This window comes from Crocodylus siamensis, chromosome 3 (genome assembly GCF_052110815.1).
Source record: "Crocodylus siamensis isolate JL-2025a chromosome 3, ASM5211081v1, whole genome shotgun sequence".
In the NCBI taxonomy this organism is placed as follows: Eukaryota; Metazoa; Chordata; order Crocodylia; family Crocodylidae; genus Crocodylus; species Crocodylus siamensis.
Genome location: NC_143397.1, coordinates 40,106,899 through 40,125,813, shown reverse-complemented (window position 1 = coordinate 40,125,813; position 18,915 = coordinate 40,106,899). Strand labels below are relative to the sequence as shown.

The window sequence follows — 18,915 nt, the reverse complement described above, 5'->3', positions numbered from 1 at the left end:
GGCTTATGAGAGGTCGGATCCCAAAGAAGTAAATTTTAAACTTCTCATAGTCTTTATTCTGACTTCTGACTTAATTTGACTTTGTTGACTGAAGTCCAAAACAAATATCAAAAAATTTCTTCAGACAAAGAAATAAAAAGAGAACAGGGACTGCTCAGAAAAGGGACTGATATTCAGTGAGGATAAGGCTGAGTTAAAGATCATTTACATATTACTCAAAAACTATGAGACAGACTCAAATTGTCAGTAGGACTTGGACAGAAGTTAGTGATAACAGCAGGACTATAACCCAAGACATTCCTTCACAAGAGCGATATGTAAGTATTGGGCTACAGTGGAGAACTGTTTATTGCTTGTTCTAAATACCATTCATGCATTTAACATTACACAGTCATAATTTAGGAAACAGAAAGACTGGCATCAAAGACACAAACCTAGGACTTCCTCTTCTGCTCCCCCAGAAAGAATCTAAACATTAAGCCAGAGGGGCAAGCTCCCTACAAGCCTGTTAGTCTGAACTCACTAGTCTGCAGGACTTTAGACCAAATCTCGAAAGAAAGAATAATTAAAGACATGAAGGTAAATGAAATATCAGATAAAATGCAACACTGACAAAAATAGATTACACCAAACTAAACTGCGACTTTTCTCTGTTAAGAAAGCTGATTTTTCTAAATGAGGGATAATCCATATACTTAGTCTATCTATAGTATATGAAGCATTTGATTACAGTACCATATAAGAAATTATTACCTCAGCTGGATAGGAAGGAGATTAGCACTAAAATGTTACAGCTGGTACATAATTAGCTAAAGGACAAACAACAGTGGTTTATACAGAAAGGAAAACTATCAGGCTGAAGGTGGGGGGGGGGAAGATTGTTAAGATGGTGCTTTAACAGTTTTTGAAAGGTGTTATATGACATGGATGCCTATGTCCATGGGTGGGTCTAGGATTTTATAGAGGAGCACTGACTGGCACTGCAGGAGGCTGCATCCTCAATCCCAGTTTCTCCCCCATAACTGGGGTGGGCAGAACACACCAGGTGTGAGAGCAGCAACCAGGTTATCTCCAAATCAGAAAAGTCTCTCCTCCCACCCATGCTTGGTCCCTGTTGCTTTTGCCTCTGTGCTCAGTGACACACCCCTCTCTCCTTTCATTTACCTCCTCCCTTGCCCACAGTTGCTGCACGCTATCTCCAGCTGCCCCAGTGGTGGGGGGAGTTCCAGGGCCACTCCTTCCCTGCTCCAGCTGAGCTGCATGGGGGACCACCAGTGGGGCCAACAGCTGGGGACAGCAGTGACAGCAGTGCCTTCCCCCTAAGTGTGTCTGATCCTGGGTTAGCAGGGAAGACGCAGGGAGACCAGGCAGGGAGGTGGAACTCATTTATCACTGTCCCAGGATGAGCCCTGCTCCCTGTGCTGAAATATGCCATGTTGCTCTGTGCGTGCCACCTCCTAAGCAAAAAGTAGTGACTGCCTTAATGCAGTGCTGTGAGCAAACTGATTAGCTCTGCTAAGGAGATCACACTAATTACCCTGGGCATGGCACCATGTGAACACACCTACATTATATTCAGGTCAGAAGGTAGTAAGGACAGACCAGCATGCCATGTTTTATCTTGGAGCCACCTGGTGAGGTAAATTAGCAATGGAATCATGCCTCCAAGTAATTGAATTTAAATAGAAAATATACACAATAAACATAAAGCACCAGATTTCTGGCAAACTGCAAGTGTATGTGCATGACTAAGTACTATGACCATGTACACAAGCCAAATAGTTGTTTATGCAAATGGCTTGTCAAATTGACCAAATTGGTTCAAGAAGTTACTGTGGGCACCTATACATGAGCAGCAAGGCTGCTCTGACATGCTGTAATTACAGCACCTTGGAGCAGGCTTGATTAAATAGAGTCTGTTGGAGCATAGTAATTACCATGCTCCAGCAGACTCCATCTTCTCATGTATCAGCATCCCTGGAATTAAAAATGGTGGTGGGGGAGATTTAACTAAAGCTCAAGCACCCCTGCCATCATTTTTAAGCACGGGGATGCTGATACATGAGACTTTCTGGGCGCTTTCATTTGAGCAGCTCTTGGAGCTGCTCTAATTAAAGTGCCCCCCACCCCGCTCCCAGAACACATGTATAAACCCCCTGTAATTTCACAAGTAGGCATAAAAATGGTATGGGCTACTTAGGTATACAAATATATACACTGCTTTGCATACAACCATACATAAAGAATTCTGAGACATCAGAATGGGACTAGATTGATAGTAATTTGTGAGAAGGTAAAATGACTTAACAAGTTCTGACCAGTGCGTTGCTATTGTAACAGTGTACACCTGGGAATCCTTCAGATTACTGGCTTAGACTAAATTATTTATAGTGGGTAATAAATTTAATGAACAACATCTGTTCCCAGCTCACCTAGAAAACACATAGGAATGCTTACAACACTGTATCATGGAAAGATCTATATCAGGCCTCAGTATACCTTGCTGGCTTTTTCAAGATCTAACATGCCTTAAGGGTCCAGGAAGAAAGAAGTTCTGCTTAGGCATGATACACCAACATAGTTCAAATAAACGTTCAGGTTGCCTCCTTCTAAAATACTAAGCAATTTTTCATTAGAAATAATGGGTTTATGAGAAAACAGTATCATAAAGAATGCAGCTTAGTTGCTCCCTGCTAAAATTCCTTGTTCATTCTAGAATTCTAGTAATTCAGTGTCAATGATCAAGTTGTCAGCCTTCAACATTACTAACTGATGATAAATTCTTTAACAGCCAGAGATGGGGAGTAAACTAAATAATTCAGCTCACATAACATGCAACCATGATTTTTAACAATGCACAAGAAATCAGATTAAGCATCTGAAATATACCATAGAATATCAATAGAAAAAAAGAAAAAAAGAATTCTAAGCAACTAAGTCCAGACATTCAACCATCTATAGTAGTTTTAAACAGCCTAGTTATACCAGACACATCTTGTCAATTTTCATGTTCACATCCATTTCAACTGAGGTGCCTTAGTAAAGACACATAGGACTTTTTTAAACATGCTCTGAGAATAGTGTCAAGGTATGCTTTAATTAGACCTGTTGTAATTAAAGTGCCCAGAGCACCTCATGTATCAGCATTCCTGTGCTTCAAATGGTGGTGGGGACACTTTATCTAAAGCTTGTTGACTGAGCTTTAGATAAAGCCCCGCCCCCTCAGTTTTTAAGTATGGAGACACTGATACACAAGGCATGGAGGCTGGCTGGAACACAGTAATTACCATTCTCCAGCAGACTTGATTAAATGAGTCTGCCCCAACGCATTGTAATTGCAGCATGGTGGGGCAGCCTCCAGGCTTGTGTACAGGTACCCACAGATCCTGTTCAAGTTACAAAGATAGGATTCCAGTGGCAAGGGATATAGCTACTAAAAATTTATTGTGTATTCACCTTTTACCATGAATAAAGTAAGAAAAGTGGACACTTGTTCAGAAAAGGGCTTTGGTAATATGATTCCTGGAAAAAAGTAAGTAAAAATAACTAACTGTAGGGTTGGTAATTCAGGCTGCCAATTCAAACAGGCCCTGAAGGAACTTAGAAAGTAAAGGCTTTTGGGGAAGAAGGTGAGCAGGTATGTAGCAGAGAGATAGAGGGAAAAGACAGACTGATATGGGGACATGGTGCTTTATCTAGTATTTTTTGTTTATAATTACAAAGTGTTTCAGTTAATTGTATAGATCAGATTTGTGTTTCTAGATATTCTTTGTCAGGTGTGCAGGTTGTAGCTGTATCGGTCTAGAGGCAAAAGGAACCAAAACTCATGGCAGAGGTGATATCTTTTATTAGACCAACTAAATATTTACAAATAAATAAATAAAGAACTTTTTTGCAAATATGTATTTGGTCTAATAAAAGTTATCACCTCTGCCACCAGCTTTGATTCCTTTTGACATTCTTTGAACATCTGTAAACAGCAATCCATGATAGATAAAATGGAGGGCTCTCCCCTGACTCCAGAATCCAATCACAATGGTCAGAGAATGTCTTGACATCCTTAGCTACAATGTGATCAATGCAGGTGCCATTAAAGTGGAGGGGAGAATTTACATTGATTTTATTGACTGTTGGTAGTGAAATATACATTGTTCCCATGCTACTGAGTGGAAGACTAACTCAAATATATGCAGACGGTTTATAATATGCTTTGTAAAGATTTTTATTTAAATGTTTTTAAAATATTCTGTAAAGAACTTGGAAGGTATTTTCAAAGAAAATTCTTTAGAGGTTATAGATGGAAAGGATTTCTTTCCCAAAGACCTCAGCTTAGCAGCTGATTGAACTAAATGAAACATTTTTTTAAACTCTAAAAAAATAAGTTATATCTATCCAAAAACTTCAGTTTGATGTACTTTTGCATAGGTCCATTCATAACTTGTGTAGATGAAATTCTGCATAACAGATAATATAAATGGATCCAGTGATTCCTGGAACTTGTTCAACAACTTTTGGTAAATGGTAGAGCTCAGTCACTAATAAATGGACTGAAAGGGTTGTGAAATGTTTCAGGCCAATTGAATGAGGTCCATGGACTTCACCAGATTTTGGATCATGCCTAAATTTTGAGGATAAGACAGACAAAGAAATAAGGATAAGACAGAAAAAGCATTTTTGTAGTGTTGGTGCTCTGAGGTATATTGGGCATAGATTTCAATTAATAATGTTACAATATCACAAGCTTGCTTGATAGCATATTCCTCTAAAACTGGTGTGTAACAAGGTCTTCTGGGATTCAGGGGAGTAAAACCATGAATGAATTTGGCTCAGTAGATCAAATTCGGTGGTGTACATTACATGTACAGGTAAGAATTACAGTATTTCAGATTGCCCCAATTTGGCACACAATGGCTGTGCAATCTGTTAGAAGTGCAACTCACCCACTAGGAAGTAAAAATGATGCAGTATATCAGGAAAACCTAATAGGATTTTATAAAATAAAAGTAGAGTGGTCCTATTTTTTCTTATACACATTTCTTAATTACCTTACATGCTCTACCACTTTTTCCTTCCCTTGGACATGCATATTGTATTCATTTGCCTGTCTTCTCAATCAGCTGTCCAACTTCTGGATGACCAGGAGTGAATACCCCCAATGCCAATACATGCTGGGTGACATAGCCCTCCCCCACAGTGAGTCCTCCCCACATCCTGCTGCACTGTGTTGAAGGTCGCTCCCATCCCCCATTTTTCCACACTGCATGATGCAAGTATCTCTGTACCACATAGGGGGCCTGGGTCCCCTGGGTCACAAGCTCCTTGGGCTCTGAAGACCTCACTTCCCAGTCCATCTCTAGGGGTTTGCAGGGAGCAGAAGCTGGAAAAGGGAAAAGCAGAGCCTGTAGACTACAGTAACTGAAGCAATGGGATAAGCAGCACAAAGACTGGGAGCTGAGACTTAACCCCTCAAGAGCTTCATGTGGCCTGTGGGCCACCACTTGGACAGTCCTGTCCTAAGTCCAGTGCAAGTTGCTTCAACGTTGATATTCTTAGTTCACTCACAGTTTATATCACTGATCAAATAAAATGTATTAAATAACATGAAAATTAAACATCGAAGAAGAACTATTAGTCATTGCCATTTAGAGTCTTTGTTTTCTCTGAAATTTCTTTTGGTGTATGCTGCCACTTGTGAGCTCTGGTTGTGTTGGTTTGTGTCACATTTAGTTGCAGTACAAAAGTCCAACATACACACCATGATTTTGATCTAAGAAATACCACTGTTATGCTCACAAACATGACTTTTCTTCCTCCACTGAGCAATTGTTTTGAGGATACCACCACACCTCATTTCTTCAGAACAAGAGCTAACATAGTGACCATACTTTCTGGCATGGTAGATCAGCTCACCAGATATGAAGAGGCCAATCTTCATCTTGTGTAACTACTATATTTCAACACAAGTTAGTGGTGCTATATTTCATTCCAGCTGTGGTGGGGTGAAATATAGCACCACCTATTCACTATATTTGAATATTTTTCAAATCCTGATTCCGAGCATGTGAATCCAGGATCATGATTTTGAAAGCTAAAGATACATACAAACTAACCAGCCAGAATATTAATATAGAATGCTGGTACATCAGGGGCATATTAGATGTTTGTAGATTCATAGATTTCAATGTCAGAAAGTACCATTACTTCATCTTGCCTGACTTCACACATAACACAGGTTATAGAATTTTACCCAGTTATTCCTGTATTGTAATTGTATTGTATTGTAACAGTTTGAAAATTTGATACAAAAAAAAGGAAGTCCACAGCATATTTATCATATGTTCATAAAAACCAAGCATCTCCATACACTAGTCAGAAACACTGACAAACTCTTTTTATGAACTCTTTTACATTTTAAAACACAAGATTTTCTGCTGAATAGAAATTGCAAATATTGAACACCTGCACATATGGTTGCTATAAGCAGTGCCATCCCATAAGGCTATTAACCTGTTCAAGCATGACTCTAGGAACATCTCCCCTCAGATTGGGAAGAGGTGGGAATGGGGCCAAAGATCTGACCTCAGATGTTCAGGAAATATGACTACTCCTATACACACCTAAGTAAAACAAAGCAAAGAAAGTTCCATAAATAATTTAAGTTTTGATTATTTTAATCTTTCCCTCTCACATTCAAGCATCTGGCTGAGATGGATGAGGTCTAGTAAAACCCAATTTGTGATTACTATTCAGTCCAAATAAACAAAAGTTTTTATTTAGTTCATTTTTAAATGTTCCTCAGCTGGATATATTTTTTGAAAGGCTTTGTTAACATTGGTTGTGTTCTGAAACATTTAAGGCTATAGTGCACATTTCAATAGGTTTTTTTTCATTTCTAAATTAAATCAAAAATTATTTTTTGTTCTGTCTTTGACAGTTGAAAAAGTTTACATTTTGTACCCCACTCCCTACTTTTGTGCAGGAAAAAAAAAAATCAAATGTAAATTGGCCTTCCATAAAACTTTAAACTGCTCAACTTAATTTCTGGCAAGCAACAGCTGAAAAGAACAATTTTTGCACAGCTGGCTAGAGGATAGTTGAAAGCTGTTCAAGCTGGGTGGTCAGTTACACAATCTGTTTTATTGTATTTGGTTGTCCATATTTCCATGCAAGAGAGCACTGCTGAAAACCTAAGTTTCAATTATTGGAATGTTCTTAAATCCTAGTCATTTTTACAACTAAACTATCCCTACAAGTTTCAGTTTGACAAAATTACTGGCTGAGGCCAGAAACACCTGTAGAAAGCGGATGTCACTGAAGCAGACATCTGTTTCATGCAGGGCTTTGGCCTGATCACTTCAAATGTCTCTGCCAAATTTGAATGCAATAGCAATGATGATGTGAAAACCATGTCAGAAATAAAGCTATCCTTTGATTTTAAAATAATCTATCACCAGTCCTTCCAACAACCTCTGAGCTCTCCTCCCTTGCCCTTACTGCTTCCTGTATTTTTTCTCCCTTGGTGATAAAATTGTGGAAAAATAGCCGAATGAGTAATGGGTTAAAGGGCACAATTTAACTGGAAGAATGTTAGGAACATAGTTGTTAAAGAGCAGGAAGTCCTCCTAGATCAAATCTAAACCCCTGCAAGTTTACGAGATAGTCCCTTGATAATGAGTAAACTGTTGTCGCATAATATTCTGAGGTCAGCTATTTTCTTCACATTTCCATGGATAGTCTACAATCTCATTACCAAAAGCTCCATCAACAGTCTGCCCCACTAAGAGGAACCTACTGTTATCACAACTTCCTTACATGAGCAGTCTTCCAATGACAATATATTGCCTATTGCCTACAGACAACATGATTACAAAACCCTGCTGGGTTAAATAACCCCCAAAATAAACAATTAGCAAGCATTAAATCATTTTTTCATCCAAAATCTAGATGAAGTAATAGAAAAAAGTCAGTGTGTGTGCAGACACATGACCTTTGATGATTTGTTTGGATACATTTTTAAAAAGGCCAGAGTAGCTCCCTGGCCAAGAACAAAGGTCAGGTGTTAGGTAGATGTGCCAGTCGGGAGAAGAGGATTCCAGCTCCCCAGTCTGTAAATGTCCCAGGGCCAGCACCGGTGGGGCCCAAAGTGGGGCGCAGGCTGGTAGGAATCCATGGAGCTAGGCTGGGCTGCACCAGCAGGGAGAGTGGGGAGCTGGCCCAGCACCACAGAGGCCCTGCTGGCTGAGACCCCGCGTTCCTGCCACCCTGCTCTGGGCCCCACCGGCACTAACCCCAGGGCACCAGTGTGGGCTCCGTGCTCCCACTGGCTCCCCGCCCACTCACTCCCAGTGTTCCCCAGCCCCACAGTACAGGCAGGGAGCAGTGCACAGCCCCGACCCCCTGCTTGCCGGCAAGGAAGAAGCTGGTGCTGAGTGCAGGGAAAAGCAGCCCCTCACCTGCCCCATGGCTGGCACTCCCTGCTGCAGGCACTCACAGCCCACACAGGGCTGTCTGAAGCAGGCACAGGCAGCCCCAGGCCGGCTGCGAGCAGCTGCAGTGTAGGGCACCAGCCACACTGCAGCAAGGGCAGTGGGGCCAGGCTACAAGCTGGTGCTGAGCATGGGGGAGGGGAAAGCAGCAAGGAGCGCCGACCATGGGGCAGGTGAGGGGCCTCTTTTCTCCGCACAGGGAAGGAGCCCAGGGAAAAGCTGAGCATGGGGGGAAAAGTGGCTCCTCCCCTGCCCCATGGCCAGAGCTCCCTGCTGCAGCTGCTCGAAGCCCACGCGGGCTGCGAGCAACTGTAGCACGGGGCACTGGCCATGGGGCAGGGAAGGGGCTGCTTCCCCCCCATGCTCCTTCCCTGCTCGCCCCCCCCATCATTCTCTCCGCCCATTTACCTGCGGTTCCAGCATGAAGCAGCCATGGGCTCCCAGGCCAGAAGCCCTGGCTGGAGCTTCTGGCTGGGTGGGGCGAGGCTGGCCAGGCCCAGCTGTTGTTGGAGCCTGCTGGCCTTCCCCTGGGTCCTATTGGCCTTGGTTCCTGTAATTTTTGAAAGGGCGGTGAAATATTAATTTTCTACATATTTTAGGGGCCCCGTGGGCCGTATTTTGCCCACCCCACTCTAGACAGAACACAGGATTATTTAGCCCAGTATCTTGTTCCTCACAGGGGATCATGGTTGCTAAGAGGAAGAGTATTTAAGCTTGGCATATTCAGACTGGTCCATCCTTTACCCCTCTCATCTTGCTCACACCACTTTAAGCAGGTCAGCTTATGGAATAATAAAACTGATTTCAGATAGCTGACACATTTTTATTCTTCATCTTACCACATCTGCTTTGCTGCCACTGATTAAGACTGTAATACCTTCTGGCTTTGGTAGTACCCTTACAAAAGACCCTTACAATAGCAACGATATTGTGGTGACAGTGATGAGGAAATCTGAATTGATGCCAGACCTGAATAATATTGATAATGCCATACTATTTCTGCCATCTGATTGAATGCACAGTTGTCCAAGTTTTCCATTTTTAGACAATGCCAAGAAACAGAGAGGGAGTATGTGCATGGAAAACAATTATGATGTCCAAGTTCTAATAAACAAATTTCTTTTATATATCTAAGTGAGTTCACTATGATATTACTACAGCTCATAGTTGCATATCAGTACTAGGCACGTAGATTGTTACTGATGGAAACTGGCATGGTTCCACCTGGTTTCATTAAAGGCACTGGAACTGTGCTGAGTTACACCAATGGAAAAGCTAAACTATAATACCCCTTTTACAGTTTTGTTGAGTAGTTAATGTACACTTAGTGTCACTTAATGTGAAGTTTTACTGACATTTTATCCCTTACTATTCTCCAAGTATTTTTCAAGCACTTCGAGAAAGTTTTAACTTAACCTCTTTACAAGTCCACTACTTACACAGCCAGCAGTCAAAATCAGTTGATCAGATGCATTATTTGGCTGCAGTCCCTGTTCTTTTTGTGGAATTTACTCGTTTAAGATATTTAGTGCTATTAATCATGCAGGACTGTATACTTAGTCAGAGGAAGACTATTTTAGGGTCCAGCTTTTTTCATTAAAATATAAGCTAATCATTGCAAAAATGGAAACTGTCAAATGTTCACTAGGACAAATTTTCAACATGTATAGACCTACCTATGCAGGACAAGCATTTAAGAGCATTTGTGTACTGACATTTGTGTGTTTATTCACTCGTTATACAGATTTATTTTTTGAAATGCAAATGAGGGTTTATACACTGAATTCTCATCTGCATGCACATAACACTGTAGTGTCCATGTACACAAATATTGGTGTGGAAACATTTTTGCATTCTTTATGCATAGCCCTTGAGTCTCCTCCTTTGAAAGTATGACTGAAAAGACTCTGAGAATCTGTCTATAGAGATTCTATAGCAGGGGTTTCCAACCCTTTTTAGTCTAAGTAAGCCAGACGCCAAGTGGGAGGAGGAGGGGGAAGGAGGTAACGTGCAGCTGAATGCCAGGGGAGGGGGAGGTAGCACATGGATGAATGCTAAGTAGAAGTGGGGGGGTGGCATGCAGATGGACACAGAGCAGGGAGGTGGGATGTTGTGCGGATGGGTGGGGATGGAGTGCCGCTGCCTCCCAGGAGCAGGGCTGGGGCAGGGAGGGGAAGTTCAATGGGCCGGGGTGAGGGCAGTGGCTGGGAAGGGCTGAGTAGGGGCTGGGCAAGGGCAAGGGCAAGGGAAGCTCACTGGGCTGGTGTGTGGCAGTGGTGGCCATTGCATGAGAGCTTCTTCACCTCATAGAGGAGCACTGCTGCCCTTGCTTCACCACAGCCCTGCTCCTGGAAGGTGGTGGTGCTCCATCTCTGCCTACCTGCACGTATCCCCTAGGACCAATCCAAGTACCCCCAGGGGTGTGCATCCCCCCAGCTGACAACCTCTGTTCTATAGCATACATGAAGGTATCACCAAGAAGCACACCCTAACTACCCGTGCCCTTCATAGGAATGAAAGTAAGGAATTAGGTGGTGCAACCACCCTTCAGGTCATTGATGCCACTACTCTCAACCTCTCTGTTTTTAGTATACTTGAGAGCAGCACAGCAGTAAGGGTACTTCACTGGTGTGTGCAGGAGTGGATGCAGAGGGGGTGCACACCCCCACATAAGATAAACATCCCCACATAAGATAAAAATTCTCCCCCCTCACCTTCCTCCCCTGTGCTTAGAGGCACATCCTCTCCTCTTTGCTCCCTATCTCCTTCCCCTTTCCTTCTTCCCCCACCTGCCACTGTTGCTGTTCTTGCTGTCCCAAGGGCAAAGGGAGCTCCTTGACCCTGCTCCAGCTGAATTTTTTTCTTTTTGGGGGGGGGGGGTGGGGGGGGTGCCAAACCTAATGTGGGTGAGCTGGTGATGGTGGAGGCTGGGAGCAGGGGTGCAGCCACCCCTGAAACACTGGTTGCTGCTCTTGCACCCCTTTTTGTAAAATCCTAGATCCACTTCTGGGTACATGCTACTCAGTGGTGTTGTCAAAAGTCCCATGGAAGCAGTAGAGATGTACCCAGAGTGGATGCTAGAATTACATTTCTAATGAAATATTCCTTGTCCCATCTCATCATCTTTGAAAATGGAGAAAAGCTGCTGAAAAAAGTCTACAGGTTCTCTGATGTATGAAACGTCAAAACTAAATTCTGCTCTAGCTAAGACAACTATAAACATGCAGATACTCCATGGCTGGAGATGGAACTTTACCTAGATTTTAAGTGAAGGAAAGAGTACAGTATCAAGGACATTGATGGCATTGTAAAATTAAGAATAAGTAATTGATAAATACTGTGCTTCCTGTACTGTTGGACCTATCTTTGGCCATGCCTTTATCCTCATTGTTCTCTCCACTGTGCATAGTGACATAAGCACTGCAGATGAAGTAGAAAGAACCCAGGACAAGAACTAGCCATCGGGACTCTAGACTCACTAGCATGCTAGGATGACATGTAGCACATGTGAGAACAAAATATTATACACTGTATCTTTAAAGATTTTAATTTTTCCTTGTTGTAATTTCTGCAGGGAAAGAGGGAAAGCCCTGGCACACATCCATTTAAAGGCACAATAGGACCTGCCCTTCAATCCCAGTGATTGCACCTCCTGCCATGCCACACTTGCATTGCATGATACACAGTTTTGGGTTTGGGGAGCAGATCCAAACTGTGCCATTACTACTTGCCAGTTCAGGGGGAGTCCAGGATCATCATCTCAGGCTTCCCCTACACCAACAAGTTGAAAACTGCCTACAGCCCAGTGTGAATTAGTATGGTCCCAGGGCTGGGACTGACCACCATCTGATTGCCAAAATCAGCCCTGGGACTATGCTGGAGCTGATTTAAGACTTTGCTCCTGTCTTGGGACCTACTATCAGCTGGTGGTTGGTTTCAGCCCCAGAACTGCACTGGGGCTGGTATACACCAGGATATCAGAAAATGTTGTATGCAGTACAGCTGCACATATGTTTCCTTGAAGTCCTGGCACACCAGAACCCCACATCCTGGGGAAGTTCCTCAATCTCAAGATGGTTCCACAATTCCCAAGGTGGTGTCCCAATCCCAGGGTCCCTGTATGCCAGGGCTATCACAAAATAGCATGTGTAGCCCAGTTGCATATGTGGGTTTTAAAGGTCCTGGCACATAAGGATCCTAGTATCAGAGAAACTCACCACAAACCCAAGGTCCCTGTGGCCAGGGTGTGTCAGTGCCTTGCTCCACAGCTCCTTGTTTGCTGCAACACAAGGCAATCACCCTGCCAGGTCAAAGCTGACTCCCAGCTGATAAGCTCCTCTTAAGTCAGCATCCCTAAAAACAGCAAAGTGCAACTGTATGCAGGTTGCAACCACTCTCTGCTGACATGGGGGAGCCATCAAGCCCTGCCTTATAGCTGGCATCAGACTGGATGGTGAGGACAATTCCACACATTCAGTTTAAGGTGAGGCTGTAGAAATTTAAAATTATTGTGGAATAATTTTGTGATTGGTTTCCTGTTTGTTGCACCATTAATTGCCTTAACATGGGCAGGTTAAGTTAACATCAGCCAGTGGCCTTACAGTTCAAGACCAGCTAAGTTCCACCTTTTGCAATTTGGGAATGCTGATCTGCTCTCTACCAATGCCCATGTAAAACAAAAATATTTATGGTTCTATTTGGTCACTGCTGCAGCTAAGCCATTTTAAAGTGTGAAACTGCTGCTATTTCTGAATGTGTGCTTACAGACTTTTCCCCTCAAGGCATGAAATTAACTAATGCCCATTGCTTTTCAGATGATTAGTCAAAGAAATCATGTGGGAATTTACACTAAGTTCAGTCCCTTCAAGCATGAAGAGTATCTACACTTGAGGTAAAAGTCAGACTAAGGATTAAAAGGCTGTTATTGGGTTTGCTGACCCTTGCAGCTCCATTATCACTATTAGCTTTCCTCCACCAATACATTCTTCTTGTGTTCTTTATCTCCCCCTGCCAGTCTACTTGTGTTGTTAAACCAAGGATATAGAACACTTCTAAAATATTCAAGGGTTTTATTCCATGAGACTGAATATTAATATAAGAGATATTTGGATCACTGAAAATCCTGTACAGAGTAGTGGAAAGAGTGGATAATCTGGAATCAATTTTTCTTTTCATAGATAGATAGTACAGATCAGGGGTGCACAAAGCGGGCAGTATTCAATTTGGATTTGGCCCAATTCGGGAGACAGTGATTTGATTCGCTGATTTAGATCACTGTCCCAATTCAGTTCAGCCAAATCTGAATCTGAACATTCGATTCTGATTCAGAGAATCCGCTATTTGGCCATAAACACAACTTTATATGTTTTTTCTATGTACCTCAAGTGTGAACACGGAGGTTGGATGCATGGAGTGTCCCACGGGAGCGCTGGGGGGGGGGTTCCCCGTGTGCTCAGTGGCAGTCCACTTCCAGGTCTGCTGCCGAATTTTCAGGAGACCCCCCTGCACTCTCCCAGCTAGGTGATTGGCCACGGGGGGGAGGGGGAGGGCAGACCCAGGTGGCACCAGTCGCCGAGCTGTGGGTTGGAGGAAGTCCCGTGCATGCTCTGCAGTGAACCTGGAAGTGGACTGGAAGGTCCACTTCCAAGTCTGCTGTTGAGCATGCTGGGGACTTCCCACCCCATGCTCCCATGCGATGCTCCATCCACCCCACCATCTCAATGTTCATGAGCCACACCTGATACCTTGAGGTATGTAGAAAAAATACATAAGCTGTGTCTATGGTTGAATCATCAAATCTTTCCAAATCAATTCAGAGGCTTCTGATTCGATTTGGAGAGACTGATGGGTCTCCTGAGTCAATTTGGATTCAGAGATTTGGCCACCATATTAGGCTGAATCTCATTCGAATCGAATCAGTGACCAAAGCTTCGCACAGCCCTAGTACAGATTGCAATTTGCCAGCAAGGGAAAACTAGGTTAGATAAAACCCTATGATTTGGACATTCCTCAGAGAGATGCTATTTGTGGTGTCAGAGACAGTTACAAGTCTTTTGACATATAAAAATATAACAAAGGGCTATTCCTTTCCTTACTTGATGCATTTCTCCCCCTGGGATGCTTGACTGAGCTATGACTGCAGAAGAAATTTAGGAGCTAGCTCTGTTTGCACTAAAAATAATAATTGTTGCTTCTGTAATCTAATGAAGGCAAAAATTTAAAAAAAAGGATTAAGTAAGAGCAGCAGTAGCAGTTTAAAAAGAGATCTAACTTATTTATATCAAAGTGCTCCTGATCTAGCACAAATTTTAATTTAATGGAAAGACTAAATGGTAGTTCTTCACATGGATGACAGCTGTACCCTTTAGTGAAGTCAAAAAATTATATTTCAGAGTATCGAACAGAACTGAATTGTTTCTATTGTGACAAATGCAATAAATGTAGCAGAGTGGTCAGTCATCGTATACTGCACTAAACTTTTCCCTATAAACATGAATTACTCACTGGACTCTCAACTTCATGTTCTCAGAGGTCTCCAAAACCATATACCAGACTCTCTGAAAATAGCCTGATGCATAGCATGTAAATAATTCACAAAAATTATGGCATATGCCAACATGCATTAGGTATGCGATTGATAAGACTTCACATCTACACAGTCAAAAGGAAAAAGATGGATAGGGAAAAGCTGCTGACAATATTTAGCTGGAAAAAGAAATCATTTGTCTCAGAGTAATAGGCACAGAGATTTAAGTCATAAGAACAACACACTTACAAAAAATATTTTGCGATGGAAATACAGTGGAATCTAAACACTCAAAATAGGGATAAATGGTAGGTATTTTAAAAGTATCATCACTACAGCATTTATTAGATGCTTCTTCTCAAGGGAATCATTTTTGTGAATCCTTTTTTACCTCTGAATCATCTTAAGAGTGATGTTTATTTGTATTTCTGAAACCAAACCACATATTTGTTCTGAATTTAGATTCATCATCTGAGTCACTTTATATAAAATAAAAATCCACTGCTTCTTAGTATGACAAATATTTTCTGAAGGTAGCAAAAAGCTCAAATTCTCTGCCTGAATAGCCAGTAATATCTTATTCTCCAAGTACATCTAGAAAAGTAGAAAAGTTCAGTTCACCCTTGATACTGACACACACCTATTTTTAAAACATCCTATTATGTTTCAAATAGGAAATGTATTTTAAAAGTAGGCTTCTCATCAGAGACACCATATATCATATATACATGGAAGTGTTATTGGAATTTCTACATGTGTAAATGAAATTTTTAAAAATGATTACAATACTAAAACCTGCATTGTCCCTACTATGAATAAATGATCATTCATTTGTCTCATGAATAAACAAAGACCTGTAAAAAAGCTTGAACTGTGTAATCCCTATGTCTAGATCTGGGAGGTTTCCTTGGTAACAATGCAAAAACAGCAGGGAATGTCTATGCATCCTATGAACAGTATGTAACATGCGGGTGCTGTTTCCTGGTATCTGTGGATATCTGTAAAGGAATGCAAAAAATATATTCATCATTCTATAATAAGTTCTTCAGAAAGAAACAGCAGTGGTGGCCAGCAGACTATTTAGTAATTTTTTTTCAATGCAAAATCTTGGTTTAGCTGACAGGGATGATAATTTGAGATGCCAAACACATTCTTTTCTTGAGAATGTAAGGAATTCAGTACAAAGCCCATTAATTTACTTTATTTTCATTCTTTTATCTGAATTTCAAATAGATGTTATTCTGTTGTTGTGTACAATTTATTTGTAATAGTCTTCCCTAATGTTGGTAATGTGGAAAAATTCTAGCAAGCTTCATTAAACAACGAGTCTTTCAAATAGGATTAAATATGCTGATTTAAGGCCCTTGGGTATAAAAGGCCTTGTTAGGGGTAAATCTGCTCTGTAGGAAAGAACCTGTGGAAGTCATTCTGATGGATATTAGGCAACTATCATTCTGATCTTAATTATCCCTGGAGAGTTACTCTAGATTTACTGTGGAGAGACTCCACTGGAGAAACAATTCTGCCAGTGTAATTGGCATCAGACACTTGCTTTAGTTTGGAGTAACTGAGACGATGAGAATCTAGCTCTATATCCCGGTTTTTAAGAATGGATATATAGGGTCATTCAGGATATGAAACCTACTCCTGTAATTGTCTAAGAGATTAGCTACCTTATAAACTATCTGAGTAAGAGCCATATTTCATTTAGAAAACTATTTCAAAAGAACCAATTGATTTTCTGCCCGCTGCTCAAACCAGCTGACCCTTAAAACTGAAACACTGCTAGACAGAAACAGCGAACTAGGAGTATACCTTTGACAAATCAATTATCATATTAACTGGCATCTTTGATACTCAGCTAGACTGCTGGATGCAGATCATGTCAATAATTCACTGATGAAATAAAACAGTGTCCATTTGTTTAAGCAGTGAATATGATCTTTCAATTGACCTCCTCGCAATGTCAACCAGAATGCTACAGATTAATAAGGATACAGAGACAGTTTCCAGTGAACTGAACAAGTGTTTGCATTTACTAGTTCAACCAGCAGTGAGCCATGTACGCAATAAAAGACCACTAAGGAAAAATGAATTGAGATCAGTGTAGTGGCATACCAGGGAAGTCATGGCAACAAAACGCTGCCACAGAAATAATTTGATGTGCTTGTCAAAATAAGTGTCACCAGTTGGCATTTACGTTGCCATGGATGAAGATTTTCCTATGGTAGTCAGTGATTTTGGTTCTGAAATAGATGACAGACTTCTCAAGAGTTAAGCACTTGTGGATTAAGCTGAATCACTTGCTGATCATAATTATCTAGTACACATATGCCAATGTATTTAATCAGTCAGTCATAATCACAATAGATAGTAACTGGCCTATACAACAAAAAATGTTAGGCAACATCTTTTCTTCACAGAACACTGAGATGAACACTGAATTTGGAATAGAACCTGAGGATAGATACAGTACTTAGTTTGAGTATTATGCATTTATCCCCTGAGAGATAAAAGATGTTTTGTGATTATTCAGAGTGAGTTATTGCCATGAGTTGTCCTTACCCTCTGGACAAATATTTCCCTATCTAGCACAAGAACAAATGCAAACAATTAAAACAGCTCCATCTCAAGTAGCATATAAGTGAATATATCATAGAGAAATGTGCGATTGAAATATATCGGGGCGGGCAATTATTTCGGGCGGAAGGCCGCTTACCCAGTTTTGGCAGGCTGTTGAGGGCCACATGGGTAGCCCTGCCCCTTGACAGGTGCCCTGCACCCTGGTCTCCATCTTGGGACCAATGTCCCAGCACCTGTGGGGCCCAAAGCGGGGCACAGGCTGGCAGGGGTCCATGGAGCTGGGCTGCGCTGCACCAGCAGGGAGAGCTGGCCCAGCTCCACAGAGCCCCTGCCAGCTGGGACCCTGCACTCCTGCCACCCTACTCTGGGCCCCAGTGGCACTGGCCCCTGGGCACTGGTGTGGGCCCCATGCTCCCGCTGGCTCCCTGCCCACTCACTCCCAGTGTTCCCCAGCCCCGCAGTACAGGTGGGGGACAGCGCACAGCCCCAACCCCCTGCTCACTGGCAGGGAAGAAGCTGGTGCTGAGCGCAGGGGAAAGCAGCCCCTCGCCCGCCCCATGACCGGTGCTCCCAGTCCATGTGGGGCTGTCTGGAGCAGGCACAGGCAGCCCCACACAGCTGCAACATGGGGCGCCAGCCATGTGGCGAGCAAGGGGCTGCTTTTCCACGTGCTCAGCACCAGCTTGTAACCTGGCCTTGCTGCCAACCTGGGCTCCATACTGGCTCCGGGCTTGCCCGTGGGGGCTGTGCATGGCGGCAGCAGCTGCAGCCCCCCTGCATGCCATGCCAGGCAGTGTTGGCTGCTGCTGCCTCCCCAGAGCTCACGCTCTGGGCAGCCCACAGGCGGCAGTGCCAAACACTGCCTGGCATGGCAAGCAGGGGGGCTGCACTGCTGTCGCCACATGCAGCCCTGACAGCCAAGGCCAGAGCCAGCGCAGGGCCCAGGCTGGCAGTGGGGGCAGGTTACAAGATGGTGCTGAGCATGGGGGGTGGGGAAGCAGCTCCTCGTCTGCCCCATGCCCAGTGCACCACGCTGCAGCCACTCGCAGCCAGCTTGGGGCTGCCTGTGCCTGCTCTGGACAGCCCTGCGCGGGTTGCGAGCAGCTGCAGCGCGGGACACAGGCCAGGGGGCAGGGGAGTGACAGCTTTTATCTGCACTGGGAAGGAGCCCAGGGAAAAGCCGAGTGCAGGGGCAGGCTTGATCATCCTCACCTCCTCTCACTGATCGGCTGATTTCCTCTTAGGTAACTGATCTAACATCTTGCAGAAGAGCCAGCTTTCTTCAACAAGGGAGTCCATGAATGGCTCTATACTCTCTTT

The 18,915-nt window shown here is 43.0% G+C and overlaps 1 protein-coding gene across 1 annotated transcript in view; it reads right to left on the bottom strand.

Annotated features, from left to right (window-relative positions):
- VCAN (versican) overlaps positions 1–18,915 on the bottom strand; it is a 153,414-nt gene that overhangs the window by 52,284 nt on the left and 82,215 nt on the right. The gene's annotated exons all lie outside the window — the stretch shown is intronic.